We start from the raw sequence: 21222 nt of genomic DNA on the forward strand, positions 1-21222 counted from the left end.
CTAGCGACAACAAAAACAGCGCTCTGTGGCTGCAACATATCAATTAAACAACATATAAAAAAAAAACTTTTGCATAAGGATACCCGTGTGTTCAACACTTTACGGGTGAACAATTTGCTCGGGTATATGAATTTTGAATCACGCTCTAATTATGACATTTCGACTTAACTATAGCACAGGCATGAATTACCATAAAATGCTATTACTAATGTTATTACGTGTTACATATTCAACAGTTGCGTGTTTAATTTTTGTTAAAAAAACTTGTTCAATCTTTATACTACACAAATATAAACATGAGTGTAAAAAAATGTAATGACGTCGTTAAGAAAGTAAACAATAGTTAAATAAGCGTTTAACAAATTGTGTAAACATACATTAAAAACATCGCGATAGAAATATCACCCGGCAAGGTCACGGCAGGTTATTAATAAAGGGTAAGGGGCTTTACAAGCAGGCCTCGTTGTTTATCGGACGCCGCGTTCAGGGTAACCTTATATCGAGCTTAGACGCTTAGTGCAAAGGGCCGTTAGAAAGTGGCCATTTGTCAACGGCTGAGATACAGCATCACACGCTTGAATTCTTGTACATAACCCTGTGTTATCAAAATATAATATATTTAGTATAGTTATAACGAATACCCGCATATTTATTTATACAGTACATAAAGTAATATGACGTCAATGTTTGGAGGCGCGCCGCTTCCTACTGGTCTTTTTGGAAATCTATAGGGTGTACAGCAGTGTACAGACATACTTACAAGCAAATAACGATGATACAAAGTACAAAGATAAAATTAATGCTAAAAGTACACTTTCACTTCACGATTATTGCAACTTAGAGATAAACAAATAAAAGGGAGAATTATAAAAACATAATATAATATAATATAATATAATACAATATAATATATTATAATATAATATAATATAATATAATATATTATAATATAATATAATATATTATAATATAATATAATATAATAATATAATATAGGTTTCGAACCTTCAGAGATTTTTTAATACTTGAAAATGTCCTTATGTATGAAACCTTACATATAAATATAGAACACTATTTATTCCACGGAGATGCTTGCAACAACAATCCTTGAATTATGGAAATAGATTCTATGGAATTGAATAGATTAGATACAGTAGGAATGGAGAATGTCTTGAATATTTTTGCGAGCGAGTTATAACAAAGGGAGTTCGCTAAAGAAACAACGTGCAACCATATCTAAAGATGCTTGTAGGTAGGTATATTATTTCTATTAGATTCGCGACTTTTCTTACGTCGTTCTTTATACAAATATAGCCTTTAACAGTGGGTTTTTAAGTTGAATATCGATTGTTGTAGAGTTTGGCAAACAGCGGGGTGCATGGCAGGGGTTGATTTATATTCGAGCAATGCAGTAGTGTGCAGTTAGTATTGATTTCCATTTGTGACAACTCGCCCCCTCGCCTCTTGCATCTCTCCTCACGCACTGCAATGGCATTAGGCCAACAAGCATGGCCGGTGTTTTTTTTTTTTTAAAAAGTATCGAATATGTTGGTCGAAGTCGTTACAGGCTATACGAGTTTAAAAAATATACAAAAACGTAAAATTAAATCTAGCTGTTGCCGTTAGTGGAGTGTGCGTAGAAAATACAAACTATAGGCCTCAAAAATTATTCAAATCGAAGAAGAATATATTCAATAATTCACTCTTTTCTTTTCCATTTCCACTCGATAGACGGCCACTATAAAGCACAGGCCTTCCCTAAAGATATCTATGTTGGCATTTACCATAATCGCTACGCTTGGCAGGCGGATTAGCGATTAGCGTCTGCGATAGCAGTCTGGTTTTATATATACGTACATATATGGTACGTAGAGAACGCTCAGGTCCTCTTGAAACTTGTTTGTGGGCTGTGGCAATAACTTATAACTAAGCGAAAGTGTGAATTATATACAACTGTATCCCGGGAATCGAACCCGCGACTTACGATCGCATGTCTCAGTCCTCTACCGCTGGGCTACTACCGCTCACTTAATTCAGTCCTTAACATATGAATATATAAGCGGAATTATCTAATATTTTTAAAATGTTACCAATCACTAAAATGAACACATTTCGGTATATGCTGCTAGTTGTTGAAACCTTAAAGCGATAAATTTAAAATCATATAAATAAATATCTTTTAACAAAATCCTTTAGTTTCGGAGATTATAAAGGAGCTTAATTTGCAAATTCATAAGTATAATTCACGGACCATTCCGTTCCGTGAAGTTATTTCCGATAAAGCTGTAAAAGCCTTAGGGCTAACAGCAAAAACATCACAGAAACAATACAATACAATACAAATTCATACATAATGTTACTCTGTAATTGTTATGAAGCGAATGTGTCCAATTTACACAGCAAGTAAAGCACTTGTAAATCTAAATGAATGTTTCGACTAAAAAAAAGCTTTCTAAATAACGCAATAAATATTATATTCAACCTAGACGGTTTCATTTATTTTCATAACAATACAAGATATTTGATTATAGATTTAGAACCTTTAGATGTGAATTTATAGGTCATTTATCAGCAAAAAGCTTTTATATCTATTCTAGTCACGCTGTACAAAGTAATCACTCTGAAACTGGACAATAATTTCTGGCAGTGCAATGTCGACAGGAACAGATTTTAATAGTAATAATCTGAATTTCGAAACTGCTTTTTCTTACTATTTTACTATTAGGTTATTTATTGTTTTTGATAACATTTTGCGTAGGATTTACTATATATTGACTGCAAATGAGCTATACATTCCTTTAAAGCTTTTAAGTATATTTGGAATTATTTTCAAAATCGATTCATTTACAAAATCAGACATACCTCACTTGTAAAAGTCACGTGTACACTTTGCCAATGTTCCTTTAGACTTGTAAAAGTCATTAATTAAATAGTTATGACAAACGTTCTGAGCGGCCTCGACCAATCGACACACTCCCCCGGTACAGGGTTCGATGACCGCCATTTCGGTTATGAAACAACGATCGGCATATACTCGTAACGAAACCACATTTTGTGGCTATTAATGTCATTATTTAAATTATTATGTCGCATTGAGTTCTTGAAATTCGTCTAAAACAATCAATAATTGTATAAAAACATACAATTATGAAATAAAATGTGATTAAAAAAATCTACTATTACCATCAACTGTAACCCTGTTGTATTATATAAATTAAAATAAAATATTTTTATGACGTATTTTTTAATAAAATTATAAGTATAGCCTTAATTATATATATTTCTAATAAATAACAAAATGCTTGTAAACCGATACACAATTCGTATTGTAAGTTATGTAGAATTGTTATATAATATCACGTGATATGAATTCCGAGATACTTTGATTATTTTTTAATTAATAAACACTCATTCGCAATAAGTCGAGCGATTTTGATTTCTTTCCTGCCTAATTAAAGATTTAATAAAGGTTTTAATCGTGTGAACATATTACTATAACAGTAATAAACATAAAAATAAAAATTCTTGAATGTGGGTAAGTATCATTCCTTTCTTTACATAAAATAATGTAATATTTGATCCCCGATTTATAAAGTACATTAAATGTGTCATAACATAAATAAAAATTTTAATTAAATATATTATTGCGAATTTTGTATATTAAATTGGTTTATTATTGATTAATACCAAGGGAATATTAAAGTAGCATACTGTTTTGACGAATTATAAGATTATACGGATACAAATATCTGTTAGAAACAAAAAGTAAGAACCTATTACTTATAAGTTGCGTAAGTCTCCGAACGTAAATTTTATTCGTGTTAATAAAAGGCAGCAGAAAATTAATTTTCAACGATCTTATTCCCGAACCAGACCTAATTGACTTTACGAGTAAAAAACAACTGCTAGATACGGGTCTTTGACATCGTGTGAACTTCAGATTACTCGATGATCGATAGAATTGGTACATTTGGGACCTTGAAGCAATTCAGTTCATATCTAATTTGTAACACGGTGAATGAAGTAAACAAAAGATTTTAATAGTACGTGGCGAATATATCTCTTTCAAACAATTATCAACTTTATAATATTTTCTGAACATTTTATATATAGATAATTTCTTTTATGTACGCGCTAAAATTAAATATTCAACATAATACACAGTTGCCTGACCGGATACCAAACTGAACTAAGTATTAAAATATTTAAATTTCTTAAAGGTTTTTATTGCAGTAAATATAGCCGCACGAATAAACTAGCGCTAAAAATAATAAATGGACACCGAATTTATGTAAAATTACAGCAATAATTTTCCAGCAATAAATCGAAACGAATGCCAATTTGTTTTCTCTGGAACCTCGTAAGTTATGCCCGAGTCCGCCTCGACTTTCGACATTCGAAACTTGAATCATATCGAGTAAAAACATCGAGAGTCGAAAGTCGATTTATATAAGGGAGAAAAAGCATTAAAACATTGATATCTCGATACCGATGGCCGCCCTTCCGGGTCCGTAGATATACTAAAGGCAAAGAAATAAATGCGTTGCGTGAGACGACGTTCGTTATCGTGTAGCCGAAAGATTTATAGAAAGCTTTCGAAGTTCGATTTATTGAGTTACAAGGAACCCGTTCCGTGCCTACCTACACCGCTTAGTAAATAATGCTCCACCGAAATTAATGGTGTTCGCTTTCTTTAAATAGATGACTAAATACCGCGGCACACGTTATCTCTGTTACCGAGTCTGCTTATTTATATTGGACGCTTTACGTAATCTAAGCTCTTGCCTCCATTAAGACGGAGTCCCCTACTATGTCTTCAATAAATCTATATTTATTGCGATTTTACCATTTCTAATATATTAATATCCTATTTAAAATTTAAAAATATTATATTAGATACTTTATGATAATTTTATTTCAAATAATCTAAGTTTTTAAGCATTTGCAGGTGCTTTTTATTCAAAAAGTCATGATAAATGATTTTTTGCTTTGTTACTGTCAAGCCTGCGTACAGAAATCGATCTAATATTAATTTATAAGTTAGATAACTCGATACTTCAAAACATAATGAATACATTGTAGAGGTAATTTTAGTCGTTTTATTCGTAAAAATAAATGTTAGTTTTGCTTATTTCAAATTATTTACATCTCATTTAATTTACCTAATCTACTATAAATCGTTAGTATACAGTAGTAGGAGCTTAAGACGTATTTTGTTCTATATTTTTCGATGGCGTTAAGTCAATGTCAAAACATAGAGGAGCGGGTATGGAATCCGAACAATTAATGGTAGTCCAAATTAAACAGCCTTGAGGAGCACTCCGCTACCAAGAGATCCGATGTGAAAGATGCACGTCACGCGCCCAGAGAGAATAACTGCTGCGCGATCGAAAATTAGAATACAGACTGAAGCCGTAACCGTTTTATGAATTATTACACGCAGTAAAAAATATTAACGATTTAAAGGTTGTGACGTGAGAAATAATGTCATAAATCGCACGTATCTGCGCAAACAGAATTAGCAAAAAAATAATTTGTGGTCAGTGAATTTGAAGATTTACTATAGTTCACTGTGATAAATTTATGTATTTTTGATTTATGATAAACATTGAACCGTTATTAGAGTGGATGAAAAGTGACATTTCAAAATTACGTAACAACTTTTGTAAATGAACAGAGTTTTATAGTTATTCATAAGTTTCTTTTCAAAATTTTCAAATAATAGCAAATCGTGACATAAAGTTGTTATAAGATAGCATAAGGAAACATAAGAATTAATCAAAAAGTGAGACAAAAAAATCTCGTGACCTTTTTGGGAAAGTTTATCGCGCACTATGTTGCGTCACGTGCCGGTCTTCGGCGGTGTGTATTGTTTCGGCTCCTATGGTATCAAGCGTAGTTCAAACTTGATCAATGAGCTACAGTCTCTTGGTCGCCATTATTTTCAGTGATCAGAAGTTTTTTCAAGTAGTCGCCGCTTATCCTGCCTATGTAATCAAAAGACTCAAATATCGAAAGTGGACACATGGGCGAGTGGACTCTTTGAAAAGATGAAATCGTTTACATATATATATATATATATATATATATATATATATATATATATATATATATATATATATAAATAAGCAACAAGATTTCCTTCCTAAAACAATTTTTTTGGCTGACTAAAACATACCAAAAGGTACACAAATCTGCACATAACAAATACTTGTCCCAATGTCATTTATATGTAAGAATCGTGATTTTCCTGAACATAAATTCGTAACAGCCATACGTTATAATGGAACGGGCAGCAAAGTTACCACAGAACTTTCAGACAAACGGTTATTGCTATCGGGAACGCATGACGTACTCAAGTTTCGAGACTTCGCCTTATCATTGTTAGTTATTTGGAGATACTCTAATGGTATGTTAGGCAGCATTCTTTGTGAAAGTTTAACAAATTCATGGTCCGTGTGTAAAGGTATTACTTTGATAGAAGGGCCTGTTAACGACTCCACGGAAATGCAAAATGTAAATGTAATTTCTTTCTTTGTTCACAGTTCATTGCACTTTTCTAGTCTGTGTCTTACTACACTTTAAACAAGTGTTAATTCAACAAATACAGGTTGATATTTAAAGCCTAAAAGAGGTGAATATATCATTAGTTTGTGATCGTTCCGTTGTGCTGTGGGTTAATGTATGATATACCCTATTGAAAAATCAATAGTCAGACTTTTTACTGAAAGCAGGTGTTGGTCTCTCGCAATCCAATAGAAAAAAAAATTACTTAACACATTTCAGAGTAATAGTAGGTTGATAGAAAATAGGTGTAAAAGCCTGGAAGATTTTTGCTACGAAATAGGCTATGCTTTTAATCATTTAAAGGTTATACAGCTATAACCACCCAACCTGTATGTAATGAAATATAAATCCTGTACATAAAACATGTCTGTCAATAACACATAAAAAATATAAACTGTGGTTCACCTGTCAAGATGTATATTATTGTAGCAAAGTATTTTGATAAAAACAAAAAAAAAGTTCTTGTGAATCTAATCACAGTCACACATGCCGTTGTGTACTTATAAATGTACTTAGGCAGTAAAGTTATTGGCCTGAAGAAAGGCTACCATTATTTTGATTTGTTTTTAGATCACCAAAAAATATTACACGAAAAATAAACATTAAATACGATTAAAAAAAACCTTTACGTATTTTTTAGTTAATACATAACACACAATACGTAAACAATATAGATAGATAGTTGATAAACAGATGATCTTAAGTTATCTATGAAATTTTGAATTCTAAAATTATTTCTAAACAATAATTAAAAATAATTCTTAGACAAAAAAACTGCTAAATGGTAGGGTAATTATAAAATAACGTGTTTAAATTAATGAAGAATTGTTGATAATTATTTAGCTGTATGCATCTTTTAAAGTATATATATTTATTAAATTACGTAACCGTAAAGAAAGGCGAGTGCATGTAACCAGAGCTACGTACAGACAATATAGTAGAAAATCCGGTACAACAACGAAATCCACTTACCCCTTACAGTGGGGCCCGTAAGAGTATCATGACTGTTTACAAGAAGGGCTCAATTTATTTATTCGTTCATTAAGCGGCGAGGCGGGGGATCCGGGCGAGCGCTCAATTTTAGGATAATGGCTATAAGAAGCACTTATAGACCTCGTGCGAGCATTTGGGCGCCTGTGGTCTACGGCTTACGCACTGCATTTTAGCACAATCATTGTTATAAATTTATTAAAAAAAATACTGTATTAAAAATACTTTTCTACTGCTTGATCAAGGTTGAATCTACAACGTATTTGTTGTCAATTAATGTATGCGCTCTCTTAAAAATCAATGGTTTCAAAAATATTAAAAAACCTATTGATTATATAACAAAAATAAGCGTTTTCTAATTCGATTTACTACATATTAAAATTAGTTATTATTTAAGTTATTGGGCAAATATATTCCAATAGAAAAAATAAATCAAGGTAACATATATCAGTGTAACTTTATACAGGACCGATAAATGAGCGACGTATTCACCTCATTGAGGCTTTACTTTCATAACTAAGGCAAAATAAAACATAAATTTCACATTTAATAATTTAAATAAAAGATCTTTACTTTTTTAAATCCAATTTGCTGGCGTCTTAAGAAGCATAAGTACTAATTGACCATTAAATGGCATTCTCTATTTTATTATCAAAAATGTAATTATAAGGATGACATCTATAAATACCGCATGAATTATTTATATAATTGATTCCCCTTGAAGCAATGAAATAAGCAAAATCTGATATCTGAATCTCTAAAGTCATAAAAGTATCGATATGAAATCGATTAATCAAGCGCAACGTACTCGAAACCCAACAAAAAAAAAAACGTGAGAAGCTAGTAGATTCGGGCAGATGTAATCAGTGCCTAGTTTAAAATGAATCGCCTCTTAACAAACCATAAAAAACAAATCGTACGTAGAACTCACATTGCTCTTCCGATCTCGCAGCACAGACCGGTGAAATACAGAACGAGTTCCCCAACAAACGGCCTGTTGTGTACACCGAGACGTTTAACAACAAATTATCTACGCTCGTAAACGGATTGCTATCAATAAAAATCGAGGTAAGACCATCGCACAGAAAGATTAACTCGATTGCGGCGTATAATCCAATAATAGTCTCCAAAGACCGGCGGCACTAACGCATGGTTTGAACTATTAACTGTAATCAAAGATTAGACACACTAAAAACGACTTTTTACCGGGAAATCGCATTACGATCTCTGCATTTGTAATATAGTATTGAGAGGAATTGTTTTAGATGCAAATTTTTTAATAAATATTGGAAAGCTGTTCATCGGCCGCTATGACCTCGTCAGAGAGTTTTTTCTTTAAAGATTATGTAGCGCGTTCGATCTCACTTTCGAACTGCAGTTACACGTGTAATAATTCTTTTGAACAGCAACCTCTTTAGCGAAGTATCTAGTAGTTAAACTTCTTAAGAATTTGTTAGTAAAGACATCTCCTTTACGATAATGTTCGATTTTCTATTAAACTTGAAAGCGTTTCACGTCCCACATTCTTATCTCGGATGTTCTACGACATATTTTTCCAAAGTTTCCCGGCGTGAGCTTTCAGGCAGCCGCGTATAAAGCTCTATTCACACATGGCGTGAGATAAGGTAGCTTTCACACCATTAAGCCGCGCGCTGGAGCCTGGGGCTTTTCCAGATTAGATTATACACTCGATTTATGTCGTCATTAAAGCTTTGATAATTACTCGGGACAGGCTGCGTAGGCGAAATGCGGGGAGAGGGGTGGCGTGGGGAGGGGTTCTCGCGCGGGGCGGGAGGGGTGCTTGTACTGTTTGATTGGATTCCTGGTACTGCGAGGGTTAAAGGATTAAAGTTATGGAGATTAGTTCGCCGCCCGCCGCTGCGCTCACTTCGTTTATGTTAAAAGGTCTGTAGAGATGTGTTCGGATAAGAGATTGCTTATTGCAAATTTTGACGGCTATGCTAGTTTTAATTCTGTTTCAAGTTCGCAATTACTTTCATGTAAATAAAATATTGATCGGTTTAGATGTCAATCATCATTATAATACCACCTAACCTTTGAAATAATCATTAAGACTCATAGTTAATATGACTATTTATTTAAAAGCAGTATGTACGTTATGTTATTATTTTATATAAACAACTTAACCACGTACTAAATCATAAATTTAATTTTGAGCGTAACTCACCTAAGCTGAGTATCAACATATTTCGCTCAAACATACAACCCTTACCTATCTCAGAGCTCGAGGGACTTATTAACCGTTAACGGTTTCAATAGTTTCAACTAACATGGCTTAACACAACGTATACCCACGTTTGTGCATCTATTTTCTGGGCAGGACAAGACGAATGGTACGGTATTTGAAACACAAACCATTGTATATGAGTCGCTTATAACAACTCTTGCAATACACCCAAAAAAAATTAGAACAAACTGTATTTTTTAGCTCCCTGTTCATGTGAGTCATAAAATAAACAATAATTCAGACAATTATCACCTCTTCACCGTACATATTACAGTTTATTTTCCATCCGACAATCCTTATGAAAAATGTAGATTTCCTCGGAAACAAAAGCCGTTAAAACGACTTTATATAAAACGTTATCTATTATGCCTGCACAATTCCCTGTCTTTGCTTAAGAGCAAAGTAAGCGAGAAATTGCTTTCCGTACAAAAGATCACATCTAAGAGTCTTGTTCGACTTTATTCCTGTTTTAAATTTGTTTTACGTACCACACAGTAAAATACTTGTCTAAGCGACATTGTCCATCCGCTTACATGCACTTCATATAAACATATCTTTTATTTTAATACATTTAACAGTGTGTAGCATATTGTTTCCACTTATCATTATTAAGTCACTCATAAATAAGAATAATAATATAGCTGTCACTATGGAATATTCTAGAATAAATCTTGAAATACATTATTATAAATACGCAAATCAAAATTACCAGTAATCATTACTTCACAAAGAAAATGACGAATGAGACTAATATAACGATTTATTTACACAGGCTGATTAGTTATAGGTGTAAAAGCCTTGAAGTGGTGCATGTATAGTTAATATGTTGTAAATTAAAGTACATCTTATTGAGCAGCGGTGGTCCAGCGATACAGGACTGAGACTTGAAATCGTATGTCGCAAATTCGATTCCCGGGATAAAATCTTAAATAATTCACACTTAGCGCATAAATTAGATAGAATTTCCACTTCTCACAAACAAGTTTCCAAAAGATGGGCAGCGGCGCCCTTTGAGTGCTATTACCACAGTGCGATCGCCATCTGCGATCATCATCTCGCCTGCTAAGCGTGATAGCCTATGGTTTTTCCCTCATAGATATCTTTTAGGGAGCCCTATGCCTTGCAGTGGGTGTCTAAAAATCAATGGTATCTATGTAACGTAATCGTAACATAGAAAAAGCGTTCCAAAATTCGGATTACAATATACTTAAATTGATTATTGTTTAGTATCGAGTACAAAAATAGATTTATGTAATTTATTTCTGACCATTTAAATAGGTGTTAAAAGCTTTTACGCTTTTTCACCTCTTTAAAGTTTTTTCATTTATAACCAATCACCTTTTATATAATATATAGATAGCGCGTTATGTTAAAGTAAGCCAACAAAGACGAACCAGCGCAAGATTACGCATTTCATATGTAAAGTTGTAAAAAGCATGAGATCTTAGTTAGTATTGGTCCGTTCATGTACAATTATACAAGATACTATTCTAAGTTTATTGTAAGAAAAAAGTCAAGTAAAATTCTAAAACATTATACTACTTAATTAAATGTATATTAAAATCAGCGACATCAGTGTACTGCGGAAGTTAAGTGATAACATTACAAGTTGACGCTTTAAAAGTACTCAGAAGACGCGTCAAATTAATAAAGAGAACTTTTTACAGCAGGGGAAGGCAGTTTGTAACCACTTCTAGCAGTTTGTTAGATCATTGCAGCAATTTCAGGGCGAAAGCAGCCATCAGGACCTTAACATCGGTCCACCAATGGCACTTCAATTAAGTGTAATGAGCCGACCCGCACTGTCGACCCTACATTTACATACCTACCTATCTAATGCTGACTAAATTAAACGATAAAATATGCCATGATGAATTTTTATAGATTAGAATTTATACTTTTGAACTATGCATTATTTTCGTAAAACTTATTGATCTAGAAAAAAATCCACAACTATTTTTACTTTTATTAAGATGACTATGACGGTTAAAACGTTTCATCATCATCATCCTTAGGATGTCCACAACTAAGCTTAGGTCTCTCCCATAGATTTCAAATAGGACCGGTAAGAAGTAGCTTACTTATAGCGTCTTTCGACAATTTAACACAGAACTAATAAGGTACGTCAAAAACTACACATTTTTGTATTACATAAATAAATGAATCGTGCAAAGTATTATGTTTATATTATCTTATTGATACATAAGATGTCACCTGTTTTTAGTTCAGTTTTTTTTTTTGACTACGGTTTCTTTTAGACAGGAGCAATAATCAACGTTTTGCCTGATATTAGAAATAAACGCATTGTTACCTATGAACACGTTATTGTTATATAACGTAGTCAAATATTTTATTATGATCCTGTTTTTTTTCTTTTAATAATAATATTATTAAATATCAATTTAATATCACATTATCATATCGGGGAAAATTATTAATGATACTAAAGGCCAGTTAATTATAATTATGACCATTATTTAATAGTCATAACTAACTATAGTTGTCAATTTACTTTGACTTAAAAATATATTGTGTATATTAATAAACTCCAAGTGATCCTTGAGTGGAAACTTAACTGGTCTTCTAATACAATTTTTAAATATGTAAGTTTTTCAATAATCTAAAAAATTAAAAAAAATCACACAGTAGAGTTTAAAATCACGAGAAAATTCTCATCAGGGTTCTGTAGATATTTTCTAAAAGGTGTTTTCATATTTCAAGCGACCGACCATGAGGCTAGATTAGTGCTATCGTAAAGGGGCATTAAAAGTGACGTCATCGTAAGTCCGGTCGCATTTGGCAACCGCATTGTGATCCCTATACGTCGAACAAACGTGCAGTAATGATGCTGGGTATTAGTTTAAATATGCACCCTGCATTGAACCCTCTAACTATGTTTATGTTTAAGAATATCTTTGCATTAGATACCTAAATTACTTTCAAATGACATCAATGTCATAAAAAGTTCACTGTTTGGTTACTATGTTTTAAATACAAAAATTTTAAAAAAAAATGGTTCTTTTGAATGCACAATTACTTTAACATTACAAATAGTAAAGTAGCATGGGCTCTAAATGCTTATCTGCTTAAGAGCCAACCAAATTCTCAACATTTACTCCTGTTATATGAAATTTAAGAGTGTTTGTTGTTTTGCATTATAATATGAACCATGTAAATGAATCATAAAACTAAGATCCATATAATTCGATCCACTAAAAACTCGAATTCCATAAGATTTATTTAAAAAATATATTCTGTTAATTTTAGATGTAAATTTAAAACAAAGAAAAGGAAGATATAAAGTATCTTGTGGAACTTTTTTGTATATACGTTGAATGATTTTACAAGATTTATTAGTTTATTTCAATACCCCTATGTACATTAATTATTTGTAAATAATAATGTAGTTCAATTAAATTAGCTCTATTCATCTCCGTCGATTGTGTTATACTAAGCGATTCCCAAGATACGCTTGATTAAATGGGATGGTATCTAATGCAAAGAGCATATCGAGATATCGCCTGAAGCCGCCGATACTGTCCGGTCAAAATAGGCGATAATTATGAAATGTAGCGCCGATTGTCGCCCCATTAGGCGGCTTTGTAGCCTCACGCTACGTGCTTGCGTCTAGATATGCAAATGTATTATCCACGTCGGAAAATATGAGGGCTTTCTAACATTTATCATTGACCCGTTCCCTTCAATCGTACTTCGTCCAAAAAATAAGCATTTTACAAACAAAATAATTCTTACATATGCAATGTATAAAACGAGTTTTATATCAAACAAATTAATTATAAAGTAAGCTAATGATGTGAAAACTCACTGTTTATGTAGTTTGTTTATCGTATGAATTCGAAGTTAATTATATCTTTAAATTTAAAAACAATTTAAATTACACCCATACTTAATCAATTGTAAGGATGATAAATAACTTTTATATATTCTTAATAATTAAGTAAACATTTTATTGTAATATATTTTCGTAATTAATAAAAATGAAAATTTCTGCCTATGTTCAATTTAAAGAATGTGAAGATATTTTTGCTTCCGACATTTTAGATTGTAAGTTTGTTAGGAAATTTCATATAACGTTATGAAATAAGATCATTCTTAGTACGCACAAAACTATGTTGATATTATAGCCAGTTTTAACTTAGTATTGTTTTAAGTACGATAAACATGTCCTAAGTCAGTTTTATGTAGAAATACGCAGTGTAGTCTATAGGGTGATTAGCTGTAGAAATTAATGGGGTGAATGCATAGCGTATTAAAAAAAACATTAAAGCTATTGCACATATTTCCATCTATTTAGGTGTTTTATGGAGCCTCGATATTACATTTGAATTTGACTACCACCTGTATGAATTAAGTGTCTATACTAGTTACAGAAGATCGAAATATGATTACATAAATTACACGTATTTCATTACGTTGGTTAGGCTTACGACGTTTTAATATAATCTTTGCTTATTAAGTATAATTTGACTGTGTAGACGCCATAAGCACCTCTAATATTTTCTTTGATCAAATTACCCGTTTAACTTTGTAATATTTAAAATTTCGCAGTTTTTTTTACTTACAATATTTGCAAATATACGTATTTGGCCTTTACTTAATTTTACTTATTTATACTAAACTATAAGCGGTCAATTATTAAAAAATTACTTACATATAATATTAGAGGAAAAAATTATTTCTTTAATTACTTTTTAATTTTTGAACTACACAGCAAACTGTTCGCAATACACTATACGTAACGACTAAACACAAAATCACATATTTCAATGCAAACATTATAACAAATTATTCACGGCTCATAACTCACCTGCGTAAATGCTTGTGACAAAACATCATAAGTAATTATTAATATTTGTTTAAAAAAGGAACAATGGGAGAAAGACTTTCTTCAGGTAACTCGAGGTGTAATAATTTTTAATATCATTGTCTTCTAATGGGTATAATAGTCCGGAACACCTTTCTTCGACACAAAAAGTTGCGCGAAGTACTTTTTAGTGGTTTACAGGGCAATAAAATTGTCCGGACAGGGCCAAACATTGCGGGATTCTTTGATTTTAATAGCAAAAATCAGCAGAAAGTTGCAATTTGAAACTTAAAAAATATGCATTGTTCAAGGTGCTTTATTGTGCAACTTAACCCATTTAAAAGTTTACAATGGTAGACCATTTCTGTAAACTGTAAGGGTTAGTTTGTACGCTAACAAAAATGTTTTTTTATAATGTTTTTAACGCGTAGAGAATCTTCTGCGAACGCGGAGGTATACAAAAGCCTAAAACGTTTTGTTTCATGTTTTTTATTCTTTGTTTCAAAGTTAAACATACGCTTGGGGCCATTGTTAGAGATGGTGGTCTGTTGTAGAGAATTTAGTCGAGAAAAAATCGTACGGGGCTACGCTTGTAGTTCCAGTGGATATTAATTTATACAAGTTGTGCAAAGTGTAATTACATACGTTACTACTGATAAGGGCTAACGCCTCCGTTTTCGGGTGAAGTGAATCAATCTAAAATAACAGGTACGTATATCAAATTTTTCATACATTCTTATTATAATTACTTAAATCTATAATAATGCATACTACACATTATAGTTATCTATAGCAAATATTCAAAAAGTTTACACCATTTCGAAGTATCTAATTCTAAATTATGTGAAAAACTTAAAAGACAAAATCTTGATTGTACATTCAAAAGTATCGCTTAAATATATAATTAATCAATCAATATACTGATTAATAAAAAAATTATTAATTTTGTTGTACCAATAACACTAGTTAACGCATTCTTATCTTGCATTATATCTATTAATCCAAATTTCTCTTTACTTTGATATAACAAGTACATATATATTAACAGGTCTATCTACAATTCTATATTTATTTCTGCTCATGTGTTCTAAACGATAAAGGTTCTGAAAAGATTATTAGATTTTATTAAACACGCAACAAAATACAAATGACTTGTGTTATTTCTGTGTTACGAAGCTTTTTTTCTTCGGCTACATAACTTAAATTTTTAGCAGGTTTAGTATATTGGAAGAAAAGAATGTTAAAAATTTATATTCAAATTTCACAAGCCGATTATTAACTCTAACCTAAATTTAAGTAATGGCGTATATAATGCTAGAGGCCAGCGATGATATTAGGAAAAAAGGTATATAACACGGCAGAAGTCAAGATGGCTACATTCCAACGTAGGTAGATACCTACACACAACTTTGAGAATCGTCCGCGCGATATCTCATCGGCTGCGCGGTAACTCTGTGATAGGGTTGCCAGATGAGAGATTCCGATAAAAACTAAATAGAATTTTTAAAACAAATGTTTTAAACGACAATCAGTGTCGGTTACGAAACATATTTTCACAAAAAATTATATTCAATAATGAAAAGTATTTATTCGTTTTTATAAAAAATGACCCGATTCATCATCATCGGTACTATTTCAACGGTAAGACGTGTCTACTGCTGGAAATAGGCTTCCTGCAGATTTTTAGTTTTACCTGTTGAACGGCGTGTACTCAGCGTCTCTTATCTCCATCCTTTCTAACCCGTCTATCCATCTTAAAGGTAGACTTGCTAAGGTGCGCTTGCCTGTTCGTGGTCGCTACTCTTGAACCTTAATGCCCCAACGGCCATCAGTTCCGCACGCCGTGTCCTGGGCAATGTATTTTCGTTCGTCTACAAATCTCCTCAGACAGATCACTATAATCGCTTAGCTTCAACCTCTTTACAAGTACTAAGCTGTGTACTAAACCAAGGGCTAGGAAGCCTTTAGGTCATTTAGCGCTCCGTGATGGATAATTAGCCATAAATCTTTTATAAAATCTGATCTTACGCGAAGAGCTATTGTTATTCGAGTGTATACAAGGGGTTCGATAAAGATATATCGTTTGCTATTATCGGAAATATTTAACCGCAAACTTTGATTTCATTTAGGATATTTCTGGTAAAGAATTTCTTCCTGCTTCTTTTCCATAACACCTGTCGCAAAGTAATCCAAACTTAAAAGAATAAACCAGTAGCAAACTATAGTCAAAAATAAAATAGATAAAAAAAATTAGATGTTGTTGCAGGAGTTCTGTTAAAAGATCCAAAAGTTGAATAAATGAATTTGATCTTTATCTAAGAACAGGTAGGAGGATATTATAAGAAATTCATCAGGAATTTTCGCATCAACCTAAACGCAGCGAAGCCCTGAGTCGCTGGCTAGCTGTTCCGATAGCGCCGCGGTCTCGTCGCCCACGCCGACTTAAATCCACATAACTCACACTCGAATAAATTATTACTCGCTTATTTTTGTTTGTCCTGTTCTCTCGTTAGGTATATATATTTTTGTATTAGACGAACTAAAAGAAAAATAATATTTGATTCTAATTCGCACCTATTCCATCTTATATACTCGTACAACAAAATACAATGTATTTATAACCTAGAATTATATGATCGTCTAGATATATTTCACTACTTTGTTCTTCTTCATGAATCTGACTTCGTACATACTTGTTTTCCTATCTAAAGCGTTCTTCTTTGAAAACTTTTTAATATACGTCATCTTGGAATGAGAGAATATGGAAATAGTATGTAAACACAAAAAAAAAAAACATTGAGCATTAGAATGGCCGTAACTTCTTCCTAATTTTATACCACAAAGAAAAAGTCTATGTATACATTTATAGTTTGTATTATATAACCTATTATTTTATTACGCATTTATTAGTAATTAGATAATAAGTATAATAAACATAATAATTCATTTACACACCTGCCTTCTTTATCGTTATCTCTGCACCATTCTACGATGACTGTGGAGAATACCTCTTAGGTATTAATTTCGCTTTTACACAATGTGTAATAAGAGTAGATAAATAAATAATATTTAAAATGTCATATTCCGTATCTATCTTCTCTCTCTTTTCATCTCTTAGATGCATGCTGCAAGGCATAGGATCCCCGAAAGATAAAGATAAAAAGATACAATAAAATAATCTAAAATAACATACATTTATAACGTAATTTAAATATTAAAAAACATAATCGCTGTGCTTGGTAGGCGGGTTGACGATACTTCGCAATACTTAAAATGCTTTGATAATGTTGTAAAAAATTACATAGTTTGGTCGCCATCCCTAATATTATTATTTGCAATACGGCATATATTCAATCAGCTATTTAAAGTTTAAGAAAAAGACATTTACAACCACAAACTCCTTTAACTCGAATCAGCCATGTTGCAAATTCGATAACATTTCAATTAAATTAAACTTAAATCACAGTTTAATCAAGAAATTATCCTGCAAATACAGTAATAAAGGTTGGCTAATGGATTCCTACTTAAAGCTCCCCACACACGCTACGACTTCATATCATTCAATCACTGGCATCCTCGGTAAGTGCTAAAGAGTTTTTTTTTTGCTTCTGATCGTGAGTGGGCAAAGCGAGGACTTTTATCTTAACGTGATGTAAGACCGTGTCACGACTAGGGAACGTGACTGGTATATAAGACGATTTATTTGTGCCCTTTAATACATCGGTTTTTCTTAATTTTGGGCGCCTTAAGCATGAAAAGTTTTTATATAAACCTGTGATACGAAACTATTGCGCAATTTGTAAAAAAAAAGAGTTTATTAGATATTTATTTAAACCATGGAGAGTAATGCTAGCTTTTAAAGAATATCTCCGCATATACAAAGAAATTAATGAAGTATTACCATGTCTCAAAATTACGACAACAAACACAAAGATTATGTTTAACTTTATAATTTGAACACCGTACCACTTACTCGATCTGAATATTTAATTTCTAAGTTTTTTTTTTTAGAGAAAAAATGTTAAAAATTGGAAAGATGGTGAAGTTAAAACTCATTTGCTGTCAATTAATGTATAACACCTCCTCTTCAACGGTTTCTGAAATAATGTGTAATGTGAAGACATTTTTTATTATTTCATATATAGTATGAAAAAGGGTTGTCAGAATTCTGATTACAACATATTATAATTAAATATTGTTTGCTATCAGTTCCTGCAAACTTTTTATCGTCAGAAGTTATTTGCATTTCGTATTCCAATATAAAAAAAATAACGAAAGAAATTTCAGTATGACCATTTTTTGACAATTGAGTATTTCCCTTTAAAGCTTTTACACGTGTAGCAAATAAGCCTGTATTAACAAACATCGTGTGATTTAAACACAAACGACTAACACGACGTCACACTAAAAATAAACCGATTAAAGTAGGTCAGATGCGAGATGCTGCAAATAAACGACTAAGAACTAACACGAGACACTGCCGAGTACTTCCTATTGCTGGATATTCCAGCTATATTCCGTTGTTGGACAGTTTGCAGGCCGGGGATATATGGACGCCGTAAAAGGATGTATCTTTCGACGCGACGATAGGGCTACAAGGCCCGGTAAAGTTACACGGCAAGTAAATTTTGTTCGCGTGTTGATCGTCCGTTGATACAGAGCAGGAAAATTCGAACGGTATGCCTGAGAGTCTTAAAAACTTAGAGGAAGCAGTTTGTTAACGTATACAAAGAAAAGAGATCAAGAATATATATCATTGGTTATAGGTTTTAAAGTTTTAAGACCTGAATGTAGGGCTTATTTGGCAGCAAAACACATAAAAGCTTTTAGACATATATTATTCATCAAATAATTAGTTTGAAATTATCGCTTTGAAATATATCCATTTCATTTATTTTTTTCTATTGGGATTCAGATCAGTAACCTCTTGTAAACAATAATTTAGTAGTATTCCGAATGATGAAAATACTTTTTTTTACATCATCATTACATAATGTAATATTTACATTAGGGTGTACAATATATTAATTGACAGACAGGAAATGAACTATACAAAACTTATACACCTATAACCAATTATCCTGTATGTATTGATAGGTTTAAAGAACATATATTTAATTATATATTATTTATATATAATAATTGACATAAAAAATTCCCTTCGACACCGCTATTTTCCTTACAAAATATACACAGAATACATAGAACGTCATACAGAACATAATAAACAAAAGGTTCTTAAATTTATCTTAAAAAACCAATAACTTTCGTAAATAAATGCCTATTAAAAATGTATATAAGAACAAGTTTAGTTTTGACCAGTGTCAACTAAGGAATGTCGACGGTGCGATTTGATCACATGTTTGGGCATATTTAAAGCCATATTATTTATATATACTCCTCTAAGAACTCACAAAGAAAATCATTATATTTTAAACAAAGATATAGATTCGAAAACACCGCATCGCCATTACATGCATATATATACTTGGAAACGAACAGATTTATAACACTAAGAACAGCGTGTAGAATATTGTTTTATCCTGACGCTCTTGTTTAATGTCTTTGTTCCAAAGAGATTCCTTCGAGCGAAATACGACGACAACGTCACATTTCTGCTATCACTCCACTGTAATGCATTAAGTATTTCTCACAAAGATATTTTGTTTATAAATTCCACAACTAAATTCATGAATCACATAAAACAAAAAAGATTTAAAAAATAATGTTTTAAAACGCTTGTAACAAAAATGTTAAAGTGAACAAGCATTGTATAGTCTTTATATCCTTTAAATGATTAACGATTATATAATAGGCTACCGTGGACTCGTAAAACAAATATTAACAAACAGTTACGGCTGTAAATAGGCTATAACTTTGATTTTTACGACTAAATAATCGTAAAGGAACCGTGGTAATGCGACCTAGCTTAGAAGTCGCGTGCTTCGAATAAAATGTACGGAGACCAAGCGTTTTGGATTCAGTCGGTTTTTAATCGCGGACACTGCAAACGGAGACCCCCATTTAATGCACTTTTATTTTACGACGCACTCATAACATAAAAAGTGGAACGTCTCAACAATGGTTACGAGCCCGTTAGAAAGAAAGAGACAGTTATATTTTCCTGCCCTCTGTCTTTTTCGTGAATACGTCTTGTGTCGCTCTACACGGTATGAGCTATCTTTAAGTGGTATCATAAACATTTTTTAAATTTAATTAAGAGATTTGAAAGCCAATTTTAAAAATTCATTTTTATTATTAAATTATCTGTGTTTGTAGTAAAAAATTCCGTGATTCTTTGACAAATCACTTTAAGGTTATATATTAAACTTTGTTTATATTCTTTGTTTAGTTTTCATTTTTTTATAAAATATAAACACTTGAGAATCTACTTCCATTTAAGAAATAAATGTAGTTGAAATGCACATGGGCAAATAAAAGGTATATATCTGTTTCCACAAAAAGGTGAAAGCTACATTTGTATTAAATTAAAAATTACTATATACGGGCAAAATAGAAATGAAATTGCCTTTTAAAAATTAAGTTAGTACTGTGTTTAAACGATGGTTTAAGGTCAAATTGTTTATTTTAA

General features: G+C 32.0%; 1 long non-coding RNA gene across 1 annotated transcript in view; it reads right to left on the reverse strand.

The window, feature by feature from the left end:
- The window catches only part of LOC137925869 (uncharacterized), a 77599-nt gene extending 63042 nt beyond the window's left edge, over positions 1 to 14557 (reverse strand). Inside the window, exon 1 of the long non-coding RNA XR_011107685.1 lies at positions 14478 to 14557. This is a non-coding gene — a long non-coding RNA (uncharacterized lncRNA). The remainder of the gene's footprint in view (positions 1 to 14477) is intronic.
- Between the last annotated feature and the right edge of the window lie 6665 nt (positions 14558 to 21222).

The sequence above is a fragment of the Battus philenor genome, unplaced genomic scaffold, assembly GCF_028537555.1.
Source record: "Battus philenor isolate CCGP_79_NKW_IND1 unplaced genomic scaffold, ilBatPhil1.0.hap1 SCAF_10, whole genome shotgun sequence".
NCBI classification, from domain to species: domain Eukaryota; kingdom Metazoa; phylum Arthropoda; class Insecta; order Lepidoptera; family Papilionidae; genus Battus; species Battus philenor.